This window comes from Macaca thibetana, chromosome 6, assembly GCF_024542745.1.
Source record: "Macaca thibetana thibetana isolate TM-01 chromosome 6, ASM2454274v1, whole genome shotgun sequence".
Classification (NCBI taxonomy): Eukaryota; Metazoa; Chordata; class Mammalia; order Primates; family Cercopithecidae; genus Macaca; species Macaca thibetana.
This window is the reverse complement of record NC_065583.1, coordinates 21,740,087-21,765,591: the sequence shown is the minus strand read 5'-3', so window position 1 is coordinate 21,765,591 and position 25,505 is coordinate 21,740,087. Positions and strand designations below refer to the sequence as shown.

General features: G+C 42.0%; 2 protein-coding genes across 2 annotated transcripts in view; both read left to right on the top strand.

The window, feature by feature from the left end:
• Positions 1-25,505, top strand: part of TTC1 (tetratricopeptide repeat domain 1) — a 561,082-nt gene that overhangs the window by 418,095 nt on the left and 117,482 nt on the right. The window lies entirely within an intron of this gene.
• ADRA1B (adrenoceptor alpha 1B) overlaps positions 1-25,505 on the top strand; it is a 56,390-nt gene that overhangs the window by 8,488 nt on the left and 22,397 nt on the right. The gene's annotated exons all lie outside the window — the stretch shown is intronic.

Genomic DNA, 25,505 nt, shown 5'->3' with positions numbered 1-25,505 from the left:
GTTATTTCTCTGTATTCCCTTATTCATACCTGTCCACAGGATTGTGAAGTGGGCGCTGGTATTGTCCCCATTTTACAGATGAGGAAACAGAAGCTCAGAGAGATTGAGTGATTTTCCTCAGGTTACCCAGCTGATCAGTGACAGAACATGGATGCAATGCAGGCAGTCAGATGGGTTCATCTTTGGAGCTCTCCTAGAAGTGGGGCTCTGAGCCTGATTTAAGGAAGTGCAGGAAGGAAACTGGGGAAGCCAGAGTTTATTCTGAGGAGGAAAGAAAAAGCATGTGGCTGCCCGTCATTCAGCAACAAAGAGGCACCGTATCCTGGTGAGACCATAAAGAAGATAAAAATAATTGGGTCGTTCCTCTAGCAAGATAAGTCAAAATTTCTCTTATATTATTGATGCTTTAGAAGATTTTCTTCAGCTTCACAACTTATGGGTAATATCACATACTTTTTCAGATTTTTATCAAATTTGGAGAAACATAAAATTTAGAGCACTTTTTTACAGTTTAGTTTCTGGCTGCATACATTTCAGACCTGGATTCACCACCACCCACCCACCTACATGTGGTGCCAGCACCAAGGGGACACTCTTCCATCATGAATCTGCCTCTGGTCCTGCCTCTTGATGCCACAAGATCAGGTGAGTTGGCATCGTGGGCAAGAGAGTATTTCTAGAAGCTGTTTTTTCACTTTGCAGTTCCTGTGGCTAGTGGTGACCTAGCTACACAGAAAGAAAAGACTGTAAACCACATACATATATTCAACAGAACCCAAACAAAATCTATCTTAACTCGGCTCTTAGCTGGTTCCCAAAAATGTCCATGGCCCCTATATTAACCACCTACATAAGGAGAAATGGGAATAATATTTAAATAAGGGGAATAACCAATGTCATTAATACACCTTACTTCTGAAAACTTTGTGTGGCCATGGTGGGGGCATTGCAGGGCCCCTGCTGAGGCCGCATAGGGTCCTATGAAGAGGGAAGCCCTAAGGCTACTCTTCTCAGGGCTCTCTCCAGCAATCTCCTGACTGCTCTTTCTCCTCTACCTACTGTGAACGTCTTCTAAGCAGTGACCAAATCTCTGCCTAACATGGGTGCTCACACAAGCTGAATGAATGAATGAACACTGCAGAGCCCAGAAGAAGAATTAAGAGTGCACTCAATTGAAAATTATTTGCCACTTCCCAAATACACTTTGCATTTTCTTTTTTCTGTGCATCTGTTCCCTCTCCCACCAGTGTGTTTCTCATACCCTCTGAATATCCAATTCCTGCTCATCTGTAAACATGTGGTTCTGTTTACACCTTTCTCGTGAAGTCTTCCTGGATCCCACCCTTTTCCTCATCAGTAATCACTCCCTTTATCCCTGGTTTGTGGTGCTTGTCACATTTCTCTCTGGGGATAAAGGCTGATGTGCACAACTTTTGCAGCACTGCCAGGCTGCAGACCTTTGCAGGGTCCAAGTTCAAATTGTCTTCTTGTCCTTCATGCCCAGGGATGTGTACATAGTAAACTCCATAAAAATAGCAATGACTGGCCGGGCCCGGTGGCTCATGCCTGTAATCCCAGCACTTTGGGAGGCCGAGGCGAGTGGATCATGGGGTCAGGAGATCGAGACCATCCTGGCTAACATGGTGAAACCCTGTCTCTACTAAATATACAAAAAAATTAGCTGGGCATGGTGGTGGGCGCCTGTAGTCCCAGCTACTCGGGAGGCTGAGGCAGGAGAATGGTGTGAACCCAGGGGGCACAGCTTGCAGTGAGCAGAGATCACGCCACTGCACTCCAACCTGGGTGACAGAGTGAGACTCTGTCTCAAAAAAAAAAAAAAAAAAAAAATGACCAATAGGATTCACACAGTGTGTACCAGACTTCTTCTAGTACTTGAACCTCCCACGGCCCATCAGATAGGTATTCACGTTTTGCCCATTTTATAAATAAGGAAATGGGGCCGGCCGTGGTGACTCAAACCTGTAATCCCAGCACTTTGGGAGGCCAAGGTGGATGGATCACCTGAGGTCGGGAGTTCAAGACCAAGCTGGCCAACATGGTAAAACCCTGTCTCTATTAAAAATACAAAAATTATCCGGGCATGGTAGCGGCACCTGTAATCCCAGCTACTCAGGAGGCTGAGGGAGGAGAATCACTTGAACCTGGGAGGCGGAGGTTACAGTGAGCCAAGATTGCACCACTACACTCCAGCCTGGCAGACAAAGCAAAACTCCATCTCAAAAAAAATTAAATTAATAGGTAAACAAATAAGGAAATGGGCTTAGAGGGGTTAAGTGGTTTATATCATTCCTTGAAACTACCACAAGTTCATTACAAACAGACTGTCATAGACTCATATTCTAAAACCAAAACGCCGATCTGGACCTGGTCATGAAGCCAGTGAAGAGGGATTGGCTAGGTGAAGACCCGTGTGGACACAAGGTAGGATCTAGAAAATGGATGGCCTCTTCATTCTTTATTAAAAGACTGCCATTCCACCTGCCTCTGGGGGAGATTGTCCCATTGCCAACTGGCCCTCACACATTCCCTCACCCTACTAGCCCTGGTCACTTGGTTTTGTGTGTGTTTGGTGGGTAGTTTGGTTGTGGTGTTTTGGTGGTGTTTGTTTGTTGTGTTGTGTTGTTTTTTTGTGTTTTTTTGTTGTGTTTGTGTTTTTGTTTTGTTGTTGTTGTGTTGTGTGTGTGTAGTTTTTGTTTTTTTTGGGTTGTGTTTTTTGTTTGTTGTTTGTGTTTATGTGTTGTTGTTTGTTTGTGTTTTTTTTGTGTTGTTGTTTTTGTGGTTGTGTTTTTTGGTTGTTGTAGTGTGTTTATTGTTTTGTGGGTGCCTCTCACCTCTGAGAGGGATATGGTCAGAGTTGATCCCTGCAGAAGCAGAAAAAGAGAAAACTATTCCAGTGACTTTATAGCAGAGCCAGATAGAGACCTCTAAAGGCCTAAGGTATTGAAAAGGGAATAATAAAATTATAAATTAAAACATGTACACACACACACACACACACACAAACACACACATATGCATAGAGCCCTAAAATAAATGTAAGGAAGGCCAACAATATTCTGATTCTTTCCATGCAGGTAACTTTGATTTCTTTAACATCAAATTATTTCACCAAAAATACCGGTGCCCCAGCTTTGTGAATGCTCTGAAGACACACTGGGTCTTTCTGTTGGGTAATATATCACTGTTCTCTAACGGGGTGACCATATGTCCCATTTCACTGAGATGGTCTCCTTTTATGCCTATTATCAAAGCATAATTATAATTAGCATAATAACCCTTTCTTATTTTCAAAAGTGTCTCAATTTGAACAATAAAAATGTCTCCCTGTTTTAAAACCTGGAATAAGGGTGTTTATAGTGTGGACATCCAATAGTACCCCAGTTTCATGCCAGAGCCTGAGATGGAGAGGAAAGAGAAACTGGCACGAACAGCCTCAACAGTCCAGAGAAAGATTCATGATGAGAGAGCAAAGTCATCATCCATTTAAGAAGGAAAAATGTGACTTACCATGTGTGTATTTTGTGGGAAGCAGGAGTTTTATAAATGTGGGTCTGAAATTTTTTTTAAAAAGTGTTCATTTATTTTACTTGCCCTGATGATACAAGTGAGTGGCTGAGCTGGGATTTGAATCTATGGCTGGCCAGCACTAAATACTTAGGGAATAAATGATTAAATGAAGGAATGTATCAATTTCAGCACAAGCTAAGTGGTGCCATCTGAATGATGGGTTCCTCCAGAATGCAGAGGAGACAGAAAGAAGAGTGGGCTGAAATAAGATTTGGGGGAGGAAAAGGAAAGTGAGCTGTGTTTTAAGGACTTGTGAGGCTGGAATCAGTGCAGGCGGAGGGCCATCTTCACCCCAGCCATCATCACCCCTCCTGGCATGACAGCACGTGAGTCAGCTCAGGATACAGTAGAATCTGTCCACACTGACAGGCTCTGCTCTTAGGACTCTATCAACAGCATACTCCTGGGCACACCCACCTGCAGCTCATCTGACCACCCTTTGAACGAACACTCAAGTGCCCCTCTCTGGTGCGAGAGCAGCAATTGTGCTATAAAAGTTGCACCAATGAGCAGTTCAGTTCAAAATGTTCAGAAACAGAATGTTCTAGCACATGCAAGTGGCCCATTCCTCCTAGAGCTCCATTTAACTTTTTCCAAGGGTGTCTGCCCACAGTGTCTTGCTCCCTCCTAAGCTTTCTATCTCCTGCTTGGATGAAATTGGGGCTTAGTTTTGCACACTTTTTGAAATTCTTCAAGACAGAGTTTCCTGCCAGGCTAACATGCATTGCTTAGAGGCTGAGCTTAGCACCCTGGCCGTGCCCCAAAAGGAGGTTAAAATGGGACCAAGGGCAAGCCGGGCTCACTGTCATTCGCAGGCATCAGCCCCAGGGCTCACACCACCAGCATCGGCCGGGCGGAGATCCAGGGAGGCAGCTGGTTGGGGAGGAGGAGGATCCACCAACTGGAACAGCAACAAAAAATTACATCTCTGATTCATATATTCAGGCCATTAATCGGCCCCCGGCATCAAGAGGAAGCGGTAGGATCCCTTCTCCCAGCTTCTAGGGACACTTCCCACAGCGCCCATTTGTGATTCCTTGTCCCCAGCCCTTTGGCATTTACCTTAACGCCAAGGTTCCTTGGCTTCATTGTTTTGCGGACCCCTTTGGCAATCTGATGAAGCCCCTTCTTACAGTCGACACATCAGATAAAAGACACAGGATTTCAAAGAAAACCAATTATATTGAAATACAGTTATAATGTTGAAAAAACAAATTTATTATAGAGTAAAAAATGTCCTTTAACATATTAAACAAGATCTAGCAGCAAGTCAAATAAATAACTACTATAATTTTGAAGTACTGACAAGTGGAAATATTTCAAGATTATCTGCAACAAATGTAATGTGCTATCACAAACCTGATTTCTAATGGTGACAAATCCTGCTAACTCTAGTGTGGCTGCTTGCCTACATTCCTATCAAAGGAAATGCAAACTTTCCGCCAAAGGTTAGTTTGGGGTTTTTTGTTTTTTGTATTTTTTTTTTTAAAGAGGGTTTTTTTCTCACCCGAGTTCATGGACCCTCTAACTCCAGAATAAGAACCCTGCCTTGGGACATTACAAAAATGTACTCCAGGATATGAGATTTTCTATACTTTTTTTCTGTACAATGTTTTATAAAGAATGCCTGTTTTTAGACTTAGGACCACAGGGAACTTGGACCATGCCATCACGCCTTGTAACTATTTTGCATGATTACTTGTAGCAATTTTTAAAAATCAACTAGTTTATTTTTTAATGATGCATAGATTCTTATTTGAATCAGAAAAAAAAAAATGAAAAAATTCTTCTGCTCTTACCTACCCCACATTCACACCCAACAGTCTAGTATTTTTTCCCCTGAAGTAAACATTGTTACCAGATTGTGTATGCTTTCCAAAATAGTCTATTTATTTGTAAGCATACATATCCATATGTGTATGTGTATGTTTGAGTGTTTTTGCATGTAGAATATGTGTGTTTTCACTCTGTTTATTTTGATTCATGGTGTCATTTTAGAAACACTTCTGTGAAAGTTTCATTTTTCACTCAACAGCACGGCATATCTTAGACATAGTTCTATGTCAGAATGCATAGAGTTACTGCTGGTTTTCATGGCTGCATAATAATCCATTATACGAAGTGTCCTATTTTACTTATTAATTTCCCAGTTGATTGACATTTAGGTTATTTTTGGTCTTTTACTACAAACAATGTTGAATGAATACTCTTGTATATATGTCTGTGCCTACATATTCAGGATAAATTCCTAGAAATGTAGTGGCTGGGGCAAGGAAGATTTGGTATTTTAGGTTTAACTTGATTATGTGTAATAAAAAAATTTTAAATATAGTAAAATGCACAGTGATGTTAAAACAAATAGGTTAGGCCGGGCACAGTGGCTCACGCCTGTAATCCCAGCACTTTGGGAGGCTGAGGCAGACGGATCACCTGAGGTCAGGAGTTCGAGACAAGACTGGTCAACATGGCAAAACACCTTCTCTACTAAAAATATAAAAATTAGCCAGAGAATTGCTTGAATCCGGGAGGCAGAAGTTGCAGTGAGCTGAGATCACGCCACTGCACTCCAACCTGGGTGACAGAGTGAGGCTCCGTCTCAAAAACAAACAAACAAACAAACAAACAAAACAAATAGGTTAGATCTACATCTACTAATCTATTAGGAGGGTTGCTCATGATATCTAAGTAAAAAAAGCAAGTTATAGAGTAATGTCTAACCCAATTTTTAAAAGCTATTTATTAGTTTAGTTACCTCAAGGGGTAGGATGGAGTGAGGAGGAGTAGGTTATTAGCTTTTTCATAACCTCTGTATTATTTCACATGTTCCAATAAGCAAATACTCTATTTGTGATTAAGAACATCAAATTAAGAAAATGTGATAGAATACAAATTGGGTTTCAATAGAATTACAGTGGGGACTACTAAACATTTTTAAAACTTTAGAAGAAAAACTATCAATGGTTAAAAAAAAAAAGATTGTTGTTCTTAGTCATTTTCAATCTAATTTAACATGTATATGAGATAGATAGATAGATAGATAGATAGATAGATAGATAGATAGATAGATAGAGATAGAGATAGATATGTCTATATATATGTATATATCTCATGCTCTGTGATTACCAGATCTGGAACACTTAGAAATTGCTTTGGCCCATGCTGGGAGCAGTGACTCATGCCTGTAATTCCAGCACTTTGAGAGGCTGAAGCGAGAGGATCACACCAGGAATTCGAGACCAATCTGGGCAACACAGGAAGACTCCCATCCCTACACATAAAAAATAAAAATTAGCGTCATGTGGTAGCATGGGCCTGTAGTCCCAGCTACTAGGGAGGCTGAGTGGGGAAGATTCCTTGAGCCCAGGAGGTCAAGGGTACAATGAGCCATAACCACACCACTGCACTCAAGCCTGGGCAACAGTGTAAGACCCCATCTAAAAAAAAAACAGAAAGAAATGACTTCAGCCCTTTCCTCTGCTGGTTACAGCCCTGCTCTTCCCCCAATTCAAATTCATGCTGTCAAGTTGTTGATTTTTTATTCTTTTCAAAATGAGAACAATTTTCTCTTTCTTGGTAGCAAAAACTAATTTATACGTAACAGCAAAATATAAAAAAGAAAGGAAAAATCATCCATAATCATATCACCTGCCTTAGTCCATTCAGGCTGCTGTAACAAAATACCTTAGACTGGGTAATTTATAATAAACGACAGAATTTATTGCTCACAGTTCTGGAGGCTGGGAAGTCCAAGATCAAGGAGCAGGCACATTCAGTGTCTGGTGAGGACCTGCCCCTCATAGATGGTGACTTCTACGTGTCCTCACATGGCAGAAGGGGCAAACAGGCTCTCGAATGCCTCTTTTATAAGTACACTGATCCCATTCATCAGAGTTCTGCCCTGGTGACCTACTCGCCTTCCACATGACCCACTTACCAACACCACTGCACGGGGATTAAGTTTCAACATACTAATTTTGGGAGAGACAAACATTCAGACCATAGCACCATTGATATAACCATGTTTAATATTTGCCTATGCAACTTTGCAGAATTTTCTGTGTGTTGTTATGTGTATTCACACAAATTAGATCACCCAGTGCTTTTTTCACTAATCAGCAAGTCATCCTGCCTGACTTCTTATCATATCGATGAATCTGAGTCTTTTCATTTTTTTTGTTTTTCCCTTTTTTCTTTTCTTTTTTGTTTTTATAGACAGAGTATCACTCTGTCACCCAGGCTAGAGTGCAGTGGCACAATCACAGCTCATTGCAGTCTTGAACTCTTGAACCCAAGCGATATCCCCCTACTTCATCCTCCCAAGTAGCAGGGACCACAGGTGTGCACCACCACACCCAGCTAATTTGTAAATTCTTCTGTTGAGATGGGGTCTCCCTATGTTGCCCAGGCTGGTCTCAAACTCCTGGCTTCAAGCGATCATCCTGCCTCGGCCTCCCAAAGTGCTGGGATTACAAGCATGAGTCACCGCGCTCAGCCTTTCCCATCTTTTTAATGCTGCACTGAATTCCATAATAGAAAGTATCATAATGTATTTAACCAATCCAGTTATGTAAACAAGCCATTTACACCAATAGATAAGACACACACAAGGTATCACTTTACAAGGTACAAATGTGGAGTGTAAAGTCTGTCTCTCTCATTTCCTTGGCCCCAGTCATCCAATTCCCCTCCATGGAGGCAACTACTCCTACCAGTTTCTTATATATTCTTCCAGATATGTTCTATGCATATAGAAATATATTTATATGATCTTTTTAATGGAAATAACATAAACACTATTCTATATTTTGCTTTTTTCACTGAATAAAGTAGCTTCATTCCTAGTAGCTCCATAGTATTTCTTTTTTTTCAGATAGATCTCCACGGAAAGACATTGTAGGTTATTTTGAATTTTTGTTACTACAAAACAATATTCTTATACATCACCAATTTCCACATGAGTAAATATATCTGTAAAATCTTGTAAGTGGACCATTCTGAGTAAATGTTTTCATGTTTGTAAATATTACCAGATTGTCTTCTGTAGAGATTATGTCAATTTACATTTCAGTAACTGACATTTGAGGGTGCCCGCACATTCACTAAGAGCTGTTATCAAACTTTTGGATCTTTGCCAACTTGACAGGTGGAATTTTTGTGAATGAGGTTAAGCATTTTTTCGTATGTTTAAAATAATCCATTCCCTCTTGATGTGCAATTTGTTTTCAGTTTTTAGCTGTGATGCACACATTCTTTTCCTTAATATCTTTAGGGCACTTGCCCTTTAGGATTTTGTTGGGATAAAGTCCACTTTGAATGGTTAAATCAAAAGGCAGACTCCCGGGAAAGGCCTCAGATGTATATTGTCAAATTTCTCTCTGGAAAGGATGTAGCAATTTGCACATCCACAAAGTATGTTTCAACATTGATGAAGAAGCCAGTTTTTATGCTGATAGCTTCTCACTGCCTGAGGCACAAGAACTTTCAGGCATCTACGTGACTTCCTCCTGAGGTGATAAGATGTCTTGAAAGCTTCAAATCCTTCCAGCTAATTTGGTGTCAGTTTCCCAGAGTTCAGGGCTAGCTAGCTGCCCTCTTGGGATGCAACACCCATCCATCAAAGGAGCCAGAGGAGACAACAGCCTCGGAATGTGTGTATTTTATCCAGGAGCTAAGAAAAAAAAGCAGTCAGCCAGGACATATAAACAGATTTGATCTTTCACATGTGGTGGGCTGCCAGGCCCACCACGGTCCACATCAGTGGTTTGAGGCTCCAGGACTGACATCCCAATTTAAAACCATAACAAAATAAAAGAAAACGCTGTTGCCATCCCCGGGAAAACAATCCAGTTGGAGGCACTCAAAGGATGAGTTAATAAGGAAGGATTCCTCTAGGCATCTAAGCTCACCCCCTCCCCACCGTGGGGGCCTGTGTGGATCGAGAGAATGCAGTAGACAGCCTATATTTAGATCAGGGCATGCAAATGCACCACATTTTAGTTGCAAAATTTGGATTGGCCCTGGAAGACGCCAGACTCACGAACTGAAAATTCAATTGAGCACCACTCAAGAAGCAAAGAGCTGGCCGCTTGAGCAGATTCTGCCAGGGAAGGAGGCCTTTTGAGAGGGAACCAATGGACCCTGGTCAGTCAGAGGAATAATTTAATCCTACCCTTGAACTGCTGATCTAGAGGGAGAAGCTGGGTTATCTTTAAACTCTACTAAATCCAGAGGTGTTGGAACCAGCAATTAGGACAAGGCAGGGGCTGGGTGAACTTTGACCCACTTGCCACAGCGTTGGGAATGCCACTAAGCCAGAGGCCTGGGCTCACCAGGTGATTCCCAGAATCTGACCAGGAAAGCGCTTCCTGTCACCTGCCTCTGTCACCGTCATCCCACCCCCTCATCTTGAGGAAGAGGGATGGCACCTTCTCTTCTCTGAGACACCCTTGCTAGCTCTTAATGACTCCAGCTTCAGTTGCTGTACTAGAAAGAATAGGGACTTGAAGGCCAGGCGGTGGCTCACTCCTATACTCCTACCAAACACTTTGGGAGTCCGAGGCAGGCAGAACACTTGAAGTCAGGAGTTTGAGACCAGCCTGGCCAACACAGTGAAACCACGTCTTTACTAAAAATACAAAAATTAGCCGGATGTGGTGGCAGGCACCTGTAATCCCAGCCACTCAGGAGGCTGAGGCAGGAGAATCCATCACCTGAACCCAGGAGGTGGAGGTTGCAGTAAGCCGAGATTGCACCACTGCACTCCGGTCTGGGAGACACAGCGAGACTCCATCTCAAAAAAAAAAAAATAAATAAAAATAAAAAAGAACAAGAACTTTGAAATCTGACATATCTGTCTGGCTCTTCTGCTCAGCTTGCTAAGCCCCAGTTAACTCACCTGTAAAACGAGACCAAAATCATCAACCTCAAAGAATTGTAGTGAGGAATAAATGAGAAATGGATGAAAGGGACTCAGCTAGGTGCCAAACACTAGTAAATATTTCATAAATGTCAACTATTAATGTACATGAAGCCTCTAAGATGGCATCCACTTCAGAGGAGATATTTAAGTACCTGTTAATATTATGATCATGACAAATTCTATGAATGGGCTATGTGTTTTGAGGAAACAAAAATGAGACAGGTTCCTCCTCACCGAATAGTTGGGAAAATCCTCTGTTAAAAAAGGGCAGAAGAGTAAAAAACTAAAGTTTTTTTAGAGTGCCAGGTATGATGATCACATGGTCAAAAAAAATCAGATGACTTTGCCTAACATTTATGGTCATGTTTCTCTCTTTTTCAAATTGTTTCAATATTTAGATTTGTGATATTTCGGTCATTCCAAAAAGTACAAGAAGTAATTTGGGACACCCATGAGTCCTCCATCCAAATTTAACATGTTGCTGAATTTGCTATACATCTTCTTTTAAGAAATAAAAAGTTACAAATATATCTAAAAGGCTCCCCACCCCTCATCTCATTCACCTCTCTCCTTCCCAAAGGCAATTACCACAATGTCTGTGATTGGGTGGACTTTCTTCTATGCAACTTTTTTTTTCTTTTAAGATAGGGTCTCGCTCTGTCACCCAGACTGGAGAACCATGGCGCAATCTCAGATCACTGCAACCTTCACCTCCTGGGTTCAAGCGATTCTCAGGCCTCAGCCTCCCTAGTAGCTGGGATTACAGGCATGCACCACCACACCTAGCTAAGTTTTGTATTTTTAGTAGAGACAGGGTTTTGCCATGTTGGCCAGCTGGTCTCGAACTCCTGATCTCAAGTGATCGATTCGCCTCAGCCTCCAAAAGTGCTGGAATTACAGGTGTGAGCCACCGTACCTAGCCTCTTCTATACATTCTTACATGTGTACTCTTAAGAAGCAAGAATAGTAGTCGAGACTGAGGCTCTGGATTGTCAGTCCTGGGTTCAAACTCCACTCCTGCTTCTTGACTACCTGTGTGGCCTTCAGCAAATTGCTCAACTCTCTGATCCTCTTTTCTCCCATCTCTAAAATAAAACAAATAACAGCTAATTTTGTTGGGTGTTGCAAAGATGCAATATAAGATTATTCATGTAAACCAGTAGTTCTCAACCAAGAGCAATTTTTCCCCAGGGGACGTTTAGCAATGTCAGGAGACATTTTTTATTGTCACACTGGGGGTGCTACTGGCATTAACTGGGAGAGGCCAGGTATGCTGCTAAACATCCTACAATGCAAAGGACAGCTCCCACAACAAAGAATTACCTCGCCCAAGATGTCAATCGCTGTTGAAGTGGAGAAAATCTGACATCAAGCATGCTGTCACTTTATAAGGGCTCAACAAACATTTGTTCAGTAAACACAATAACATAAATTATTATAATTTGTCCTTTGAAAGACATCGTGTTAAACAATTTTACATAAATTATCTCACTGGTATCCAGTGAGTTGCGCCTTCTTGATGAAAAGGATGATGGACAGCAAGCACTATTTTTTCTGCATGCCTGACAATGTCTATACCATTTGTTAAATCAAAATGATAAGCCTATTAAAAATGTAAACTTTCAGACTGATAGATTAATTGGAAGTTGTTACTTGGAGCCTAACTTCTCTTTGCTCTCAGTGAAAAACAAATTGTATCAGTGCTTTTAGCCACAAAATTAGTTTACTCAAACCACCAAAAAAAAAAAAAAAAAATTCCCTTCAACCTAAGCAGGCCCAGGAACTGGCGTGGCTATAAATAAGTAAATAATCAAAATTAAGAGAATATTTTTGGCCCCTGTTCACAAGGACTGGCTCTCAAGGACTCAAGAAGCCACAGAGGCAGGGTAGAAAATGGGAAAGAGGAAAACAGCCAGAGCTCTGCTTCTCTGACTCACCCCAGGCTCAGGTGGACTTGGAACACTCTGTCCTGGAGCTGCTGACTGTGTTGTCAAAGAGCATACACTGTGAGTGGCCTTATCCAGTGGGTCTTCAAGTGGGGTCCTCAGCCCAGCAGCATTGACATCACCCAGAAACTTGTTATAGATGACAAATCCTAGACCCCATCCCAGAACAACTGAATCAGAAACTGGAGGTGCACCCCAAGCAGTCTGGGTTTTCCCAAGCCCTCTGGGTACTACTGATGCACACTTAAGTTTAAGAACCCCCGGCCTAATAAGAACAGTCTCCACGTTCCCTGTGTGTGTTACAAAGCACTCCAACACCGGCTCAGATGTGGAGGAAGCTCGGCTCACTGGCACTTGCCTGGTGTCAGATGCTTGGCACATACTCTATAACTTCCAGAAGATTATGAGGAAGTTGCTATTTTCTCCTTTCCAGATGAGAAAACCACAGCTTAGGGAGTTTAAACAACTGGCCCAGGGTCATACCTGCACAAAAAGGCTGGAACCAGGATGTGAATCTCAGTGGGCCTCCTGCCAGATCCTAGCCTCTTTTTTTTTTTTTTTTTTTTTTTTTTTTTTTGAGATGGAGTCTTGGGAGTCTCGCCATGTCACTCAGGCTGGAGTGCAATGATGTGATCTCGGTTCACTGCAACCTCTGCCTGCCAGGTTCAAGCAATTCTCCTGCCTCAGCCTCCTGAGTACCTGGGACTACAGGCGTACGCCACGTGCCCGGCTAATTTTTTGTATTTTAGTAGAGACAGGGTTTCACCATGCTGGCTAAGCTGATCTCAAACTCCTGACCTCATGATCCTCCCGCCTCAGCCTCCCAAAGTGCTGGGATTACAGGTGTGAGCCACCATGCCTAGCCCAGATCCTAGTCTCTTAATGATGACATCATACTGTGACATCACACTGCCCATTGAGGATGAAAAGAAACAGAACACAAAGAGATCAGCACTGCTCAGGCCAAGTTGTGAGCCCTGTCAAGTTTGTCTTTAGTGACCCTCAGTCACTGGTCCTGGGGCTCGCCTGGCCTCAGGCAATCCTCTGAAGTTGTTAACCCCCAGGGTCATGACACTGTCCCACTGGAGGCCAAAGCTGCCCACACTTCAGTGCTCTCCTAGGCTTTTCCTCTTACTAGCTGTGTGACGTGAAGCTGACTCTTCTCTTCTTCTCTTATTATCAGTGATAATAATACATTTATATCAAGGTTGTTAAAAGAATTAAATGAGATAATATATGTGAACGTACCTAGCCCAGTGACTGTTGCACAGTAGAAACGAATTAATTCTTGGTTTTCTTTCATCCTCCTCTACACACCAGCAACTATCAAAACTACTCCATCCAGAATCCATTCTGTTGAAGTCTCTTGTATTGACCAGTTAGCTAATATGATGAGCTAATCCTCAGGTGTTAATTCATAATAATGGTTTTCTGCATTTGTCTCCAAAATGACATCTGCATTTCAACCAGGGGCCCTTATCCTCAAAGTCTTCCAACCATGGAGTGATTAATGATGGAAACGTTAGGGAATATGGAAGACCACTGGGAAGAGATTTCCCAGCCTTTCTCCACCCCACATATCACTCCAATATCATATCACTAGCGTAAGTGGATGGGGAATCCCAGAGAATGGGTAATGAGACTAGAACAGAAAATATGCCTTCAAGGCTGCACCTGGCTTCAAAGAGGAAAAATGAACTACAGGCATCTCAATCTCAGGATAGATGTGAACAATGCAAAAATAGAAGTGAAATCAAAGACTAATGGGTCATTTGCCAGCATTTAAAACAATTGCTTAGGATTTGCGTAGTTGAATGTAATAAAGCTTCATTAAAAAGTAGTTATAACAACTAATAAGACCCTAATTAAATTAGCTTTCACTGGGCAAGTTGCTTGCGAGGTCCTAATTAGGTTATTTGCAGCCGTTGGCCTAGCCTGAAAACCAAAGAAGACCTTAAGTCCTCAGCAATACCTAGAAAATCCAGTCTCTGGCCTTATGCAGGAAATGCTAAGAGACTCTATCTAAATTTGGGGGCAGCCAGTCCAGAACTAGCTTAGCTCTCCAAAAATCATAGTACGCGGCCAGAGCGAAATCCCTTAATAGGTCCCACCACTCTTAGGAATCCGACAATTGTAAAGACGGAAAGGACATGTAAAGGTGGAAACACCAAGAATTTCATTTTACAGATAAGAAAACTGAAGTCATGTGAGAAGGGATTAATCCAAGGTCCCTCAGCAAGGGGCAGTGTCCCCAGCCCCTCTAATCTTCTTCCACTGTGATCTGGAATAAACATAGAACTCAGAGCTGCTGGTTTTCATTTGAGAAGGAAGAGGGAAACAAAGAGTGCTGGATTCTCAGAGGCTCCTTTCTTTGAAGGACAGAGAGAGAGAGAGAGAGAAAGAGAGAGAGAGAGAGAGTGTGTGTGTGTGTGTGTGTGTGCGCGCGCACGCGTGCAATGCACTGAGGATAGTTCAGCCCAAGGTGAATTGCTGACCTGCTTACAAACTGTCTTTGCTTTGCTGCCACAAAGATCTTCCTAGAGCACAGATCCGCTCAAGCTGGTACCCTGCTGAATTACCCCAGGGTGACTTCTGAACTTCTGAGTGTGACAGAAAAGACTCTTCACAAACGGAATCTAACCTACCCCATCTCCCAAGATAGGGTTTTGTGCTCAAACAGATCAGAATCCCGGCCCTGTCCCTTACTAGCTGTGCAACCTCAGGCAAGTTACTTAACTTCTCTCAGCTCCCATTTTTTCTGCCTGTAAGACAGGGATGACATTTTACTTACCTCACGGGGGTGATAAGAGAATTAAAAGACAGTAAGGCAGGCAATCACACGTGGCCCCTGATACTGCTCCTCCAGCCACACATGAGCATTCTCCCCTCCCAGAACACACCTGGCTCTGTCATGCCCCAAGCCTTTGCCAGTGCAATTCCCTCTGCCTGTAACACCCTTCCTTTTCTCCTCTGCACAGTGAATTCCTCCAGCTCAAATGTAACATCTCCTTTGCTGTCTTCCACGATTCCTCAGGCAGTGGCTACTCTCTCTCCTGTGCTTTCTCTGTCCTCACTCCATGCCCATCAGAGCCTTGTCACACTGGGCTTTTTGATGTCCATCTCTCCCAGGAGACTGGGTCTCACCCAGCATGGGCCTGGCATAGGGAGAACTCAGTAAGTGAATGAAATCTGATCAGAACTGTAAAGAGGAACTGTGAGGAAGGAACAAGATTGATTCCAATGTCACTTCCGCTCTTCTACCAAAGCCGAAATATAGTTGAATTCTGTGTGTACTGACAAAGACATTGCTTGATGAAACTTTAGTCCAGCTCCTGAATCTTCTTCTAGACTTATCTGTGCACTTATTTGTAAAACTCAGTTTTGGGAAGAACCATGGTGAGTCAGTTCAGAAAGAACCACTCACATAAATATCTAATCAACCTCAATATCTAATCACTCTTAATATCTGATCAGGCCTCTTATCCTCCAGCATCCCCCCAGTTGACATGTGATTACCCCGGTCTGCCTTCAGCAAGAACCCTGTTAGTTCAGATTAGCCAGAATCACCCTTACTCCTGATGTTTTCTCTTAGTAATTTTCCATCCACTTCCCCCAACCCTTTTCCTTGGCCATAAATTCCCACTTGCTTATTCTGTATTCACAGCTGAGCCCAGTCTGTCTCCCCCCTGCAAAGCCCATTGCAGTAGTTCCTATACCTATCTCAATGGTTCTAAATAAAGTTTTCTTTACTGTGCTTTAAGAAGGATCATTAAATAATGTTTTCTTTAACAGTATATATACACACACACACACATACATACACATACACACACACATGCATATACACACAGTTAAACATACACACACACCCCCAAGATTTTAGCAGCAATTATCTGTGGTAGTTTTTATTTTCTTTTCATGCTTCTCTGTAGTGAGCATGAATTGCTCTTGTACAAAGAAACAAAATAATATAAAGATAGTTCTTTAAACTGGTAAGCTAAAAGGAGATACATGAAATGCCAACTTTCCAAGCATAATTCTGCAAAAGTTGGGAGTTACCTGAATTTCAGTGTGGTACAATTCTGGTTTAATTCCTTCTCAATTCTGGTTTAATTTCTTCTCTGAATTTCTTCTCTGTGATGTCTGTGACAAGAGCTAACTTGGAGTTGCAAGGTGAATACTAGAAGGTGGATCACTTCTCCGGTATCTTTATGGTGACCTTTTGGGTTCTGTTGGTCTTTACATACAGGAGAGAATAAGTACTGAGCTATCCGATACCGTAGCCACTGGACACATGAGTACAATCATATTTAAATTAATTAAAATTAAAAATGCAGTTCCTCGGCCACAGGAGTCGCCTTGCAAGTGTTAAACACCTACACGTGGCTAGTGGCTACCATATTGGACAGCACAGATTTAGAACGTTTTCATCATCACAGAAAGTTCTGCTGAACAGTGCTGAGTTGTTTTTCAGCTTGCTCCAAATATGGCTGAGATGTCTCAAGAATAAACACATCCATTTGGCCCATGAACATATTCTTCCTTGTTCTTGTTCTAAAAACTCACATCTATGGCAATGTAGAAGGGCACAGCCACTTCAAAAAACAGTTTGGTAGATCCTCAAAAGTTAAACAAAGAGTTGCCTAATGACCCGGTAGTCCCACTCCTAGTATACACAGAAGAGAATTGGAAACATGTCCTCACACAAAAACTTGCACACAGATGTTCACAGCAGCATTATTCATAATGGCCAAAAGGAGGAAATAACTCAAATGTCCGCCTGCTGAAGAACAGATATGCAAAATGTGGTATATCCATTCAATGGAACGTTATTTGGCCAAAGAAAAAAGAACAAAGTACAGATACATGCTGCAACACGGATGAACCTTGAAACTGATACGCTAAGGGAAAGAAGCCAAACACAAAAGATCACATTTTGTCATATAATTCTGTTAAAACAAAATGTTAAAAATAGGCAAATGCACCGAGAGAGAATGTAGATGAGTGTTCGCAGAGACTGAGGAGAAGGGGAAATGAGATGACTGCTAATGGGTACTGGGTTTCTTTTTTTTTTTTTTTTGAGACAGTCTCACTCTGTTGCCCAGGCTGGAGTGCAGTGGTGCGATCTCGGCTCACTGCAAGTTCCATCTCCCAGGTTCACGCCATTCTCCTGCCTCAGCCTCCCGAGTAGCTGGGACTACAGGCGCCCGCCACCACGCCCGGCTAATTTTTTGTATTTTTAGTAGAGAAAGGGTTTCACCGTGTTAGCCAGGATGGTCTTGATCTCCTGACTTCGTGATCGGCACGTCTCAGCCTCCCAAAGTACTGGGATTACAGATGTGAGCCACTGTGCCTGGCCGGATACTGGGTTTCTTTAGGGGGTGATGAAAATGTTCGTAATTAGATAGTGGGGTTGGTGTACAACTTTGGGAGTTACTAAAAACCGCTAAATTGTACACTTAAAAAAGATAAATGTATGGTATGGGAATTATATAGCTCAATATGACTTTTTGTAAAAAAAAAAAAATACTGTTCTAATTGGGAAACAACCTATATGTCTATCCATAAGCAGGTAAGGAAATAAACTCTCACACATTCATACAGTGGACTGTGATACAGCAGTTAGAAGGAATGAATTCGATCTGGATACTAATTTTAAAAGATCTTTAAGATAAATTGTTGACTGGCCACACCTGTAATCCCACCACTCTGGGAGGCTAAGGCAGGAGGATCACTTGAGCCCAGGAGTTCCAGACCAGCCTGTGCAACACAGTGAGACCCCCACCTCTACAAACACATAAAAAAGACAAATTGTTGGGGGAGAAACAAGTTTCAGAGCATTGCATATAGTATGAAATGTTACATTTTTTAAATCCCAAATATTCTATTTTCTATAAGTATATGTATGGAAATACATAGAAAAAAACTGAAAGGTAATACACCAAAAAGATGAAAACAGTTCCCCATAAAGGAGGGATATGAAATTAGGGATGGTAGTCAAAAAAATTATTCTTAATTTTTAAAAGTATTCATTTATTACATATGTAATTAATAATTTGTAATGCTTTCTTTATTAAAATCAAAACATAAATTAGATCGTCTTTGGGACGTCAAGGTGGGCGAATCACCTAAGGTCAGGAGTTCAAGACCAGCCTGGCCAACATGGTGAAACCCCATCTCTACTAAAAATGCAAAAATTAGCCAGGCTTGGTGGCGTGCACTTGTAATCCGAGCTACTCAGGAGGCTGAGGCAGGAGAATCACTTGAACTCGAGAGGCGGAGTTTGCAGTGAGGTGAGATTGCGCCACTGCACTCCAGCCTGGGTGACAAAGCAAGACTCTGTCTCAAAAATAAATAAATAAATAAATAAATAAATTAGATCATCTCAGTGGAGGATAAAGAGAAATATAATGCAGAACAAGTTTCAATGATATAAACTACCTAACTATAATGAGGTACTTTTTCTGTTTGTAAATTGAGCTCTCATATTCTCCCAAAGAAATAAACTTACCTCTTAAACTTTGCTTAGCTCTGAACTCTCTAGGGCTGCAAATAAACCCAAGAGGCCAGTTCCTCTAGTTTAAGACACCGATGAAAGAACCCCAGACATGAATGTCCCTAACTCCCCAACTCCAACCTGATTAAAGATCATTAGTCTAATGACTTCTACCCTGTGTCACCCGTCAGCATCTCTCCCTAATCAGATCTATCTAGGTAACGCCTCGAAATTCTTTTATGCTTGCTGTAGGCTGAGCCTCCGCTGAGATGATTGAGGATACTGTGTGTGACCTACTTAGGGGATTTTTTTTTTCAGGGGTTGGGGAGAGAAAGAGATTTGCTTTTCATTTGATTTTTTCCCAATCTTTTCTTCCTCAGATCATAGGAAGAAAAGATAAAATTTTAAAGGAACACAATGGAACATTTTCCCATTTTGTAACTAAAATTTTGTGATGATTTCCTTACAATCAGTATATTGTTACCTGGGTGACTGACCGACTACCACAATTGGCTCTCTCTCTCTCTCTCTCTCTCACACACACACACACACATTCTCACTCCCCAGTTTTATTCTTCTTGGTTCTCTCCTCCTTTAAAACCAATACCTCTTTACCATTCAATGAGGTACCTTACCCAAGATTTCTGCATTTATTTACATCATATCTTACAGAGGCCACTTTCACCTTTACGAACTCAGATTCTTAAAGTGGCAGGCCCTGTTTCCTTCTGAACATTTCAGGCAGAGTTTTTTTGTTTTTTAACAAAACTCTTCTAAAGATACCAATTTACTCAGGATGCCCCAGGAACAAATGGCCCCATTTGTCACAGCAGAGAGCTTTCTCGCCGGCCACTGGCTCCTGGCCGGAGCGTCGTGCTCCTGTGCTTTCGTTTATTACCTGTCTGATCGTGGTGCAGTGTCCTGCAGGCTACTCATTATTCTAGATACAAATTCCATCCGCAGTGCCTTTTAAAGAACGATCTGAAGTAGCACAAGGTCTCTGTTAATCAGTTAATTATTGTACATCACACAGAGAAAGGCTAACACTTAGCCAAAGAAACATCAGAATGATGCTGTGAAACCTGGTCTCTCGACAGGCTGTGTTACCATCTTGTCAAAGGGCCCCTAATAAAAGATGATTGCTTGCTCATGATGAATGAATGAGAGGATTCCGGTGGGCATAAAAAATTAAAAATGCCTTACAGTTAGCACCCAGGGAACACAGCCACCATTTGTACCATGTGCCAGGCACTGTGCTAAGTGCTTCATATATGTTACCTCCTTCAATCTTTACAACAACCCTGGGGGAGGTGGGGCGGGGGGAGAAGCTTATTAGCCTAAATTTACAGATATGGAAATTGAAATTCAGAGGGTGAGAGGCTTGTAAAGATCACACAGCCAGATATCTATTAAGTACCTTCTCCGTCTCAGGTACTCTTCAAGGCACTGCAGATACAAGAGTGAAAAAAACAGGCAAAGCCTCTGCCTCCATGAAGCTTACAGTCCTGAGGGGTGGGCATGGACAAATCATACATTTAAATAAACATGTGATATCAGATAACTGCAGATACTATAGAGGAAATAAGATGAAGTGGTGTGCTAGAGAGGAGCAGGGAGTGATGATCAAAAAAAAAGCATGAACTCAACCTGAGGAAGCTGATTGAAAAATAAAATAATTAATTATAAGAAAAAAGAGGGCTGGGTTCGGTGGCTCACGCCTGTAATCCCTGCACTTGGGGAGGCCAAGACAATCACTTGAGGTCAGGAGTTCGAGAGCAGTCTGGCCAACATGGTGAAACCCCGCCTCTACTAAAAATACAAAAATTAGCCAGGCGTGGTGGTGCATGCCTGTATCCCCAGCTACTCAGAAGGCTGAGGTGGGAGAATTGCTTCAACCCGGGAGGCGGAGGTTGCAGTGAGCCCAGATCGCGCCATTACACTCCAGCCTGGGCAACAGAGCAAGACTCTGTCTAAAAATAAATAAATAAATAAAACTAAGGGAAGAAAAAAGAGAGAAAGCTGCTCTATGAGATCATGGGCTGAAACTTGAGTGACTAGAAGGAGACAGCCCTGCAGGAATCTGAGGGGAAAGCATTCCAGGCAGCAAGGACAGTGAATGCAAAGTCCCTGAGATAGGAATGCATTTGACATGGGTGACATGGAAAATGGCAGCCAGAGTGCTGGACTGCACAGAGGGAGGAGGAGAGAGGTGGCAGAGGACGTCAGACAGGAAGGAAGCATGGAGATCCTGTGAGGCCTTGTAGGTCATGATAGAAAGTTCAGCATTTTCTCTACATGCTATTGAAAATCACAGGAGGGTTTTGGAAAGAGAAATAATGTAATCCGATTTCTGTTTTTAAAGACTTCATTGGGTAAGTGGAGAATGGATTGTAGAGGCTTAAGGGTAGACACAGGGAGGCCAGTTGTGAGGCTGCAGCCGTGGTCCAGAAGAGATGACGGTAACTTTGGATTGCATTCTGTTCTTACCTATGAAAATCTAGACCATCCAGGAAAAAGCCTGATCCAGGATTTACAGGGAATTCCCTGGTAAATTGACATGAGGCTTCTCCAGGATTTATCCCACCTCATGCTGAATGCATACAAACTATGTGACACTTATTTCTCTTTAAATAAACTTTTTAATGAAGTATGACATGCAAACAGAAAAGAGCACCAATCAGAAGGGATGGCCGTGTCAATACTCACAAAATGAACACATTGGGTAAGCAGCACCCAAAATAAGAAAGAAAAGATTATCAGTAATTGCAAAGCCTCCCCATTTCTCCTTCCAGCCCATCTCTGGCATTCCAAGTGTGTGTGTGACACGTGTTTTGCACAATGACATTCTGTAAATCCATATTCTCAGTCTTGCTTATCTCATGACCTCTTTTTCTAAACCTAAAGTTGCATGCCTTCTGCAATCAGAGATTTCTGATAACACCAGCCAAGATGTTTGAATTTTGTATTCTGTGATGTATATTATGAAAACAATTAAAATTATAGTATAATATTGAATATGCTCAGATTCTATTGTGCCCTCTCTTAAGAATCAGAGCTTACACATAAACATGGCATAGATTCTGGAAAGCCTGCAGGTTACCTTGTCTAGGATCATCTAGAAATCCAATGGCACAGAGTGTAGGATTAAGACACGTGAGTTTGTATCATCGAACAAAGACATGATTTCAGGGCTTTGTTCAGAAGGCAAGACACTGGTGGAGAACTAATATTTACTGAGCACTTATGATGTCCCTAGCACTGAGCTAGGTGTTTCAGCATGTTATCTTATTTAATCTTCACAGCCCTTTGAGGATGGCATTAATTCTCTCCACTGTACAAATGAGAAAACCATGGTTGGCTGGGTGTGTGGCTCATGCCTGTAATCCCAACACTTTGGGAGGCCAAGGTGGGCAGATCACCTGAGGTCAGGAGTTCAAGACCAGCCTGGTCAACATGGCGAAACCCTATCTCTACTAAATAATAGAAAACTTAGCGAGGCGTGGTGTGGATGCCTGTAATCCCAGCTACTCCAGAGGCTAAGGCAGGAAGAATTGCTTGAACCCAGGAGGCAGAGGTTGCAATGAGCCGAGATCGCACCACCGCACTCCAACCTGGGCAACAGAGTGAGACTCCATCTAAAAAAAAAAAAAGAAGAAAAAGAAAAGAAAAGAAAAGAAAACCATGGCTCAGAAAGGTAAAATAATTGACCCAAGTTCTCAGGGCTCCTAAGTGGCAGAGCTGAGCTTGCAACTAGCTCTGTCTGCCACCAAATCCCATGCTTATTTCACTCAACCAGTGCAGCCTCTATAGCACTTTTTTTCATTTGATCTGCAGGAAATAGATTGAAGTGTTGGCCTCAATACTTGGTTGTTGCAATAAGCCTCATTTCTTTTAATGGTTTCCCTTTTACATTCTTTTTATCAATACACTGGCTTTCAAATTAACGCTAAAGCTATTCATAAATGAAATGGGGGATCTGGCTATGACTTTGCTTCTTTCCAGAAAGCAAAGACTCTTTAAGCTTAATGACGTTGAATCCTTGCTGTAAATCCAGGAAAGAAATGAATGAGCACAATTTAAATCTCTCCAGCCTAGAGTCTGGCCATGTGAGGGACACGGGAGCTACGTTGCAACACCATATTATCCGTTATTGAGAAAGGAGTCAGCAATTAGCACAGCAATTTAGAATTAACCATGCTAACATCTCTGGGAGAGGGATTCACATTCTCTGGCTTTCTGCAAGCTCTTCCAAGCTCAAGCTGTCCCTGGATTCTTTGGGTTTGCATCATGAAGGGAATTGATCAATTACATTGCTGCTGTCTAATTAGTAAGCATGGCCACACTGGCCCATCGGTTTCACAGAGATTAAACTTGGGATCCTGACCACAGACCAATTTTCATAGCTGAAAGTCTCTGTACCTTCATTCTCAATCCATACCACTTCCCTGGAGTTAATCATAACAGGCCTTTGACCCAGAGCTGGAGGCATGTTCTCTAAGTCTGGACAACAGGGCTTCCAGAGTTCTCCTGCATTACAGCACAGATTATTCTGTGAAAGCTCCACAGGTTAAGAAGTTGGACCTTTTCACACATGCCATGCACCGCCCTTCACAAAGCACTTTATGCTCACCCTTTCATTTGAGTTTCCTAGGGTCTCAACAAGGAAAGAAAATATAACTCTCATTTCAACATGAAGAAAGGAACCTTCACAGATATGATGACTCAAAGCCACAAAGCATTTTTCAACAGAGATCAGTCATCATGTTTTCAAAAAGTAACTTTTATTGGGTTAGTTATGTTTTATTACAAGAAGTTATACACGTGTTTTCATTGTAGAAAATTTAAAAGAATCAGAAAAACAAAAAAGATAATAAAAAGCCACCCCTTAAACATAACCACTGAAATGTTGAAAACATTTATTCAGCCATTTTTCTATGGCATGATATCAAATGTACTGTTTTGTAATCTGTTCTTGTCTTTTGACATATTATGAACACGTTTCTAATCATATTCACCTAGTTAACTTTTCCTGGTTGAATTGTATGTGTCATTAAGCCAGTCACTTATGTTGAATATTTGGGGTTGTTTCCAATTTTTACTTATGATAAATAATGTGCCAATAAAATCCTTGTATCTAAATAATAATAGCAGTTATTGAGTATTTATTTTGTCCCAGATACTATACTAAGTGTTTTGCATGTATTATCTCATTTAACCCTTCTAAGAATCCTATGGATAAATAATATCATCTCCGTTTTATAGATGAGGGAACTGAGTCCTAGAGAGAGGTTAAGTAACTTGCCCACAGTGATGTAGATAATAAGTAGTGATGTTCAAATTTAATTCAAGTCAGTCTGACTGCAGAGCTAACACACTTACCCACTAAGACAAATTCTTAAAATTGTAATTTCAGGGAAACTAAATATATAAAACTGTAAGGCTTTTGAATCGCCTTACTCAATTACCCTCCAGAAAGCATATTCCAGTGTATACGCCCACCCTCAATATATGAATGACCATTCACTCACATCATCACCAACATGGGGTACTACTCAATTTGTATTGTTCATTAGGGAAAAATGAAGCCCAATCTTCTGATAGCTCATTCACGCTTTTAGAGCATGCATGCAACATGGTTCCTGATCAAAACAGTGATTTTCTCTAAATCAATGGCTCATATCCTTTTTTTGGTACATGGGTGCCTTTGGGAATCTGAGGGAAGCTATGAAACAGCTACGCAGAAAATGTACATATGCACATCAAATAACCTTTTATTTTTCAGTGGCTCACAAACACCATTAAGAACTTCTGGGCTTGGCCGGGTGTGGTGGCTCACGCGTGAGGCCGAGGCGGGTGGATCATGAGGTCAGGAGATCGAGACCATTCTGGCTAACACGGTGAAACCCCATCTCTACTAAAAATACAAAAAATTAGCTGGGGGTGGTGGTGGGTGCCTGTAGTCCCAGTTACTTGGGAGACTGACACGGGAGAATGGCATGAACCCAGAAGGCGGAGCTTGCAGTGAACTGAGATCGCACCACTTCACTCCAGCCTGCCACTTCACTCCAGCCTGCCACTTCACTCCAGCCTGGGCAACACAGTGAGACCCAATCTCAAAAAAAAAAAAAAAAAGAACTTCTGGGCTTGTCAGAGGATTGATGCATCAACAACATGAGAACTAAAACTAAAAGCAGGACTAATACACTCATTCTTCAAATGCTGGTTTTGCCAGATTGTTCTTTTTAACAATCCTGAAGCATAAGGAACCAGATCAGGAGACACTGGAATGAAACACCCAGGCACTATAACCGTGTATTTGCCATGTAGTGGGAGGTACCTAGGTCAAGACTCTCTCCTGAGGTCGTGCTGTCCTCCACTAAGATCAGCAAGATCTCAGAGCAGATGGACCGGCCGGCACCAGCCTGCCTCCGTTTGTGCACTTCAGCAACCTCAGAAGAGTAAGTGTTGGATTCTCTTGCCAAATGCACTTCTTCACATGCTGGCGTTTTTCATCATCTCCCCTTGCATCCTGCTCCTTTATGGCTTGCAAAGCCTT